Here is an 8,135-nt window from a genome sequence, read left to right as displayed (position 1 = left end):
AACACCTGAAATTTTTTGAGAAGGAGGCCTGGACAATTTTAAACGACCCCAAATAATGTAATAGAGTTATCTCTTACAGGGAAAGATCTTTATGAATCTAGTCCGTAAGTTTTCGTCTGTTATTTAATGGAATATTCTGTCACTGGTTACTTACTGTTGGACAGGTTAATTTGCACTTGAAAGTCAGTTTTCTTTCTTGTACAGTTCTGAAAACTTAAAGATAACTCACATATGTTGGTCCCCCATTTTTTAAAAATATTTTAAAGCTGTTGATGGACCTTTATTTTATTTATTTTTATGTGGTGCCTCATGCATGCCAGGCAAGAACACTACCACTGAGCCACAACCCCAGCCCTTGTCCCCCCAGTTTGTAAAAATTCAAAATAGAAGAGTTGCAAGTATAGTATAATGAACTTTTTTCTCTAAGACAAGAAAATAAGTGGCTTATACAATATACCATTACCCATGAATACCAATGTATATTACCTATATTGTATTTTCCTTTATAACTATAATCAATATATTACTACCTTCCAATCTTTAAATTTCATTCAAATTTCATCAGTTTTCCTAACATGACTTTGATAAAAAGAATTTAGTTCAAGATTTATGCTGCATTTAATAGTCATGTCTCTTTAATTTCCTTCAACTTGAAAAAGTTCCTCGATCTTTCTTTGACTTTCATGACCTTGACACGAAAATTACAAACCAGTTATTATGTAAAATGTCCTTCCATTTGGGTTTGTTTAATGTGTCCTATATAACTAAATTTATGTTCTGTGCCTTTGTCCCATATATTGTAGAAGGAATGCCCAATTCCATCCATTGTATCCTATCAGATGGCATAAGATTTTAGTTTATCCCATTGCGTTCACTTATTGCTGCTGTAACAAATTACCAAAAATTTAGTGGATTAAAACTACACAAATGTGTCAGTAGAGGAAAGGGACCAGCAGGTGGGAGAAGGGGAGAAAGCAGGAAAGTGCTGGAGAAAAAAATACAAACAAAACAAGGACAAAAATGTTTTATCTTACATTTCAGAAGATGGCAAGTTTGAAATGGGTTCACTAGTCTAAAATCAATTCATCTGCGCGGCTGTGTTTCTTCCAAAGTCTCTAATGGCAAATCTGTTTCCTTCCTTTCTTAGCCTGTATAGGCTGCTTACAGTCCTTAACTTGTGGCCCTCTTCCATCTTCAAATTCAGTAATCATATCACTCTAAATTATGTTTTCATTTTGCATTTTCTTCCCTATTTTTTTGCTTTTCTTTTCCACTTTTAAGGACCATTGTGATTATATTAAGACTACCTGATAATTCAGGACAGTCTCCCCACCTCAGGATCACATCTGCAAAGTCTTTTTCCCATCTAAGGTAACATATTGATAGATTCTGGAAGTAGGTGGACATCTTTCAGGGGCAGGTGGGGGCACATAATTCTGCTTACCATACCCGTTTTTGCTTGATGAAGGTAGTGTCTTTCAGTTTTCTCCACTGGAAAATTACTTTCTCCCCCTCCACTGTAATTAATAACTTTTATCGAGGAAATTTTTTGAGACTATGTAAATATTCCATTAATTATAGAGTTATTTATTTATTTCAGTATGGATTCATGATCTTTTATGTATTGTAAAAAAAAATTTAAATTGTTATTTATAAAATAAATGTATCAACATACCTCTTGTTCCAGGCTCACTTTCTCTGCCTCACACCTTAAATCTGTCATTTCTTTGAGAAACCCTGATTTTCTGTAGTGAAGAATGGAGTTTAGAAACAAATAAATGGACACTAGATGTGATTAGTACTACTAGAAAGTTGTTATTCCCAGGCCTTATCCATGAACAGAACCTTATAAATATCTTTAAAAGAGTCTGGCACAAGAATAGTTATACATCTTTATTCATAAAAGCTCAAAGCTGGCGGCAGCACAATTGTCTTCACCAGGAGAATGCATAAAACTTGTGATATGTTCATGCAATGAAATACTGCTTAGTAAAAAACTTTTTATAAAGACAAAAGAAAGAACAAATCATACATGTTATTATATAAATAAATTTCAAAGTCATTATATTGAATGAGTTGGGTGTAATCCTCAGGAGGATTGGGTATAATACTCAGGAGGCAGAAGCAGGAGAATGGCAAATTTGAGGCTAGTCTCTATAACTTGGGAGACACTGTCTCAAATTTTTAAAAAAATAAAAAGAGTTGGGGATTTAGCCCAGTGGGAGGGGATCCTTGAGTTCAATCTTCAGTATTGAAAAAAATAATAATTTGGGGGCTGAGGTGGTGGCTCAGTGGTAGAGCATTTGCCTAGCATGTGTGAGACACTGGGTTCAATCATCAGCACCACATATAAATAAATTAAAAAATAAAATAAAGATCCATCAATAATTTAAAAATATTTTAAAAAATAATTTTGTTGAATTAAAAAAAATGCAGACAGAAAGGAACACTCTCCTTGAATCCATTCGTATGAAACTCAAGGTCACGCAAAATTAAACTATGGTGACAGATCAAAAGAGTGCCTGTCTAGTAGGATTGGAATTGAGTGGAAGGAGAAAGTAATTTGTTGCCTTTATTTCCATAAAGGTACTTTAATCTCTTAGTAGAGATGTTGGCTATATAGAATACCCAGTGAATTGTACATATAAAATTTGTACATTTCATGACATGCAATGTAAATTTCAATACAATTAAAAACAACAAAGGTGCTGGGTTGAATCAACTTGGAGGGGAGAGGTTTTTGCGCCTTGCCTTGTCCTTTCTGTCTGACCACCATCATTTACTTCAGAGTATGAATTAGGGTTCTCCAGAGATACAGAACCAATAGGTGATCTTTATTTATATGTATTATGAGGAATTGGCTCATGAGATTATGGAAGCTGTGAAGTTTGGAGATCTAGGAAAGAGATTGGTGGTATAATTTAGTCTGACTCGGAAGACCTGGAGAGCTGATGGTGTAAACTCCAATTCTCTTGGACCCCTAATTGCCTGGATGATGTCTGCACACACTGAGCAGTGTACTTTACTGCTTCGCTGACTTAAATCTCATCCCCAAACACCCTCACAGACACACCCAGAAATCATGGTTAATTTGGCCACCCAATGGCCTGGTTAAAGTTAACCATCAGAAAATGGAAGCCATAAGATAAGAATGGTAAAATACAATGTTTAAGTTCCTTATGACTTGGTAGGATCACTTAGTGTTACCTAACTGCATGCTCAGAACATGAAAGAGATTGAGATCTTCGTGGATTTAAGCCACTGTAGATTGACACTGTAGTTTTTTAGACAGTTTTGGTTCTTAACAGTCCAAAACTTTCTTATTTGAATTAATAAATTAGTTTATTTTTTTTAGGCAAAGAATTCAACACCAATTTTCCTGAAATAGATCTTTTGTTTTCTTTTTCTGGAAAAGGAAAGTCAGGTCTGATTACTCTACACTGTTCTTCTAGTCCACAGATCTTCAAGCTTATTGATATTAAAAGTATCATTTGGAGTCAGAATCTCTGCAGGTTGCTAGTTAAATCTGGGGATACGATTTTCTGTCACAAACTTAGGTGTGAAAGTAGGAAATTAATAGTTTATTCACTTAAAATTTAGGCAACTGAGTTTTGCTGAATTTTTGAATCCATATTGATAAGAGAAACCTAGTTGGTTTGATTTTATTCCAGTTTTTCTTCATGGAAACATCTGAATCAAAGTGCAATTTGTAACACTGTGACCATCTTGTTTGATATGGATCATCATTCAATCTCTTCAGTGTCATTGGCAGTTTTCCAATTGTCACAACGATTATCTTAGTTATTATCATGCTATTCAGTGACATTTGGGGACCATAATGAAATTGTTTAAGCTTCAGTTTCCCATAAACTAAGAGCAAAATAGAGTAATTGGTTAGATTAACTTACTGCAATTACTGCGTACTTTGGATTTTTGGAAGGACCATATTTCAAGTCATATGGAAAAACATACTTAGGTTTACTGTCAGATGAGTTACGTAAAATCCTTAAAAATTACATGAGAAAGGGGATGGGGTTGTTGCTTAGAGGTAGCACGTTCAAGACGCTGGGTTCAATCCTCAGCACTACATAAAAATAAATAAATAAAATAAAGGTATTGTGTCCAACTGCAACTCAAAATAAAATTACACGAGAAAGAAGTACCTGTAGGAAAGCTGCAAGAACTGATGTGGTTTTATTCATGTTGAAAAGTTAAACTTTCCAGGCTGAGTAGCAACTATTCAGTAGTAACAAATTGTCACAATACATTTTTGTTGTACTAGGATCAAGAAAACTCAGAAGGGCAGAGCCTGGTCTAGGGCTTGCCTTTTTGGCTTTCTAATGCCTGCCCCAGAATAATTTCCCTTGGAGAGCTTTTTTAGCTCAGGCTCCAATCTGATCCTATTCTGATTCAGAGAAAATTTAAGGAAACAGGCACAAGTCCCAATATTCAAGTATTAATGTTGTGTAGTGTTTTCTCATACCCATGTAATTTCATCAAAAGTCCCTTTCAAAAAACTTTCATGGCCTCTTGGTGATGACAGATGTTACTCTATAAATGCAACCACAGAACTAGACTTAACCTTATGCACATAGATGATGCACATTTATAAACCCAAAGTGAATTTACAAATTAAATACAAGAAATTTAACAAAACCAAGTGAGTCAAACAACAAGAGATAATAAGATGATATTGTCATAAATGGTAGAGATTCTTTTGAATTTAGTATCCCTCTCATTTGATGTTTTAACCTGTTCACTAATTTTCCCTGCTACTATCATTTTGCAACCTCTGATAGCATCTCTGCTGCTCTTGGTGAGATGTTTGGTGGTGACCCCCCTTTTCTGTGCCACCTACCATTCCTAAGGGATCTGAGCTCCTGGCAATCTTTCTCAGGCTAGAGTTGCTGCACCTCTCCATTCATAGTCATAACTGGGAGAGAGAGAAAAACTGAGAGGTACCTGAGTGAATTCCTGAGATTTATATTTACTCCTCCCTACTGTGACTATGTCACAGAGCCCTAATCTCTTGTCGACTGTAGTCATTTGCTTGTAATGATATGTAACACCTTGCCATGTTTGCTGGTTCTGAGACACAAGGAGCTTTAAGAGCTCAGGTGGTGCTTATGACTTTTAGTTCAATAGGATCCTTAATTGTGTCCCCTGGCAATAGTGTGCTCCCTGTAGAACCTAGAGGAGAGAATAGAAAGCCTTAAAGTCCTTTGTGGGTCATTGGAATTGATGAAATGTAATCATTCCTTCTTCCATACTTGGTTCCTATATCCTTGTCTTTTATTGGGGATGTAGAACTATAAAAAGATCTCTGACACAGCATGCATTGTATCCTAATAAAATGGTACTTCATTCTAACAAATTATTGCCTTCAACCTTGTGTTTTAGCTGTGCCTTTAGAAGGCTGTTTCATAATGCCATCTGAATAACAGATTTGGGGTGGCCAGTGTATCCCATGCTCAGTATTCACCTACATAATGTCTCTGCTCTAACATGAGTTCTCTGGTCAGATGCTATGTTATAAGAAAATCCATGTTTATACATCTGGCATAATGGTGCTGACTAGGTCTTTGAGGACAGAAAAAGCAAATCCATAAGATGATTATTCCCATGAGAAAAAAAAATTGCTAGCCTTCTAGAATGAAAGGGATCTAAAAGAGTCAATTTGCTACCAAGTGGACAGTTGGTCTCCTTGAAGACTAGTGCTATACTAGGGTCTTAACTTTGGTCATTGGTACTGCCAGGGAAAATGTTCAGAGTTAGCCATGGGAGTTTATACAATAGGGCAATGCACAGCTTCCACTTCTGTTATTTTGACTCTTTGTTGTAGCTATTAGCCAGCCTTGGGATGTCTGCTGAAAAAATCTGGCTAATATCAACCAGTCAGCCCATTTTGCCTAAGTTGTTTAGTCCCTTCTGCAAAGTTAATACTTTATGTTGGGTCTTAAGATGTACTAGTAAAATCTTATGTGCTCAGTCCCATCTACAAAGTCTATCTACACAGGTTTTCTTGGATGACTCCTGATATAAAATATTGGGCTTTCCAGGAAGTGGATGCTGAAATGGAGTAGAAGATTTTATTGGATCATAACTTTGTGAAGGAGAATAGAGGAAGCAAGATTGGACAGGGGAAGCTCTGATACCATGATACAGAGCTGACAGAGCCTCTGTTGGCCCATTGGGTAGTGATGGAACAAAAGATTATCTGTCAGAGGAGATCTGTAGTGTGTGGATATGGACAGATCTTTGTACCATTACCTTGCTGCATCATCACTGTTATCCCAAGAAAAGTAGTCTTTTGCCTTGAAACCTGCAATGGACTCTGATATGGCCAAGAATCAAAGGCTGTCAGCTTGCCACATTCTTTGCAGCTGGGTGGTGGGTTATTTTTTGAAGGGAGTAGAATCTAAGCTTCTTAGTGTTTACCACAATTAGATAACAGGTTTGGGAATCAGATGACTTGTCCAGTATAATGATAGACATTGCAATCCATCTTCATGCAAGGGCTAGTGCAATAGGGTATATAAAAACTATCACATATGCATGAAATTTCCTAGAAAAGAAGTAAAGAATGAGATGAAAAGAGATTCTAGGATTGACAGACATTGAAGGAACATCAGAATTAAATGGCCATGTAGAAAAGAATAAGCCTAACACACACACACACACACACACACACACAAACACACACACATACACACACACACATACACACACACACAAGATGGAGTGGTTAGAGAGATAAGATCACATTACAATGTGGAATCAAAAAACTGGTTCATCAAGGGTGAAAGGCCTTGAGAAATCAAATAATGAAATTTGAGAACCTAAAAATACCAGTTGAATTTAATGACATGGAGCTTACTGGTGATAATAATGATGGGGCAGAAGTCAGATTCTAGGCAGTTAAAGTATGTATGTTGGAGTCAGGGAAGTGAAAATAGGAAGCATAAATAAGTCTTTTGAGAAATATAAATTTTAAGGTTTTATTTTAATGAAATTTAAAAATGAAGTCCAAATGTATTTGTAACTCTAGGTAACCCATCAAAAATGTGAACAGGAATAGCATTATACCATTCCTCTGTGAAAGGGAATCACTTCACATTCTGCTTTCTATTATTTTGGTTCCTTTGAAAATTATTTATTCCAGAACTTTAAATTTAAACTCAAGTATTTAATTAGCATATTTAACTCAAAAATACATAAATAGGTGATTCTTCTTGTAATACAAATAAATTTGTAGCTATTTAATAGATTGATATTAAATGAGATAACTATATTGAAATTAGAATGTTTAACATGGTCCTCAGGCTGACTTCCCTGATGGTAAAACAATAACCACATTAGAAAGATTCTATCTGGTAAGACAAATAACTGAAAATGAGGCTGAATATAATGAAGAAAGAAGTAAATAATTAGAATACAATTTTGTTAGTTTTATTTTGTATGTTAGAGTTTTGAAAAAGCAGTAAGAAAAAACTCAGACCTCTTAGAATATAAGATAAAGGTTGACTTATCAGTCCAATGATTTATTGACATTCAGCTGTTTAAATGGCAGTGTTCAACAAAAATAGCTTATTTCCCAGGAAAATATTTATTTAACAAGAAATTACTTATATTAGTAATTATCTTGGATTTTCATTCTTTTTGATCTCCTAATATTAAAGAGATATTACAGTTCTTAGACATAAAAGATAATGAAAAACAATATATCTCTGTAAGACATCATTGTTTTCAGTTAATCTTAGATTTATTTGTAATAACCCACACTTTGGCCGAGACTAGAGTCACATCCCGACACAGAACTTGTCCTGGTGTGCTACAGTTCTCGGAGAGAATTTGCTGGTCTTGATTCACTGGGGGGGGGGGACAATTAATGTCCCCATTAGTGCCCAGATCAGAAACATAGTCTACCTGGGACTTAAAAGTTAATGTTGGCTTTTCTCCATGTGCCCCAAGAAATTGGTACATGGCATGATGTGTTATAAATCTCTTTCTCTTCTAGAAAAAAAACCCCACACTTTGTTACTTCTTTTTATATTTATTTGAATTGCGTATTTACTATAATAAACTCAAATGGAATAAGCAGTCTTGAGCAAACCCAACTCTGACTTGGAGACAAC

General features: G+C 35.4%; 1 non-coding gene across 1 annotated transcript; it reads left to right on the top strand.

Annotated features, from left to right (window-relative positions):
• Positions 1 to 7,786: 7,786 nt before the first annotated feature.
• Positions 7,787 to 7,921, top strand: LOC124086906 (small nucleolar RNA SNORA3/SNORA45 family). Its single transcript, XR_006849960.1, has one exon. It is a non-coding gene; the product is annotated as a small nucleolar RNA SNORA3/SNORA45 family (small nucleolar RNA).
• The last annotated feature ends 214 nt before the right edge of the window (positions 7,922 to 8,135 follow it).

Source organism: Marmota monax, unplaced genomic scaffold (assembly GCF_021218885.2).
Source record: "Marmota monax isolate L192 unplaced genomic scaffold, Marmota_monax_Labrador192_F-V1.1 WCK01_AAM20220418_F8-fsc00139, whole genome shotgun sequence".
Taxonomy (NCBI): Eukaryota; Metazoa; Chordata; class Mammalia; order Rodentia; family Sciuridae; genus Marmota; species Marmota monax.
This window is presented reverse-complemented; position numbering and strand designations above follow the sequence as displayed.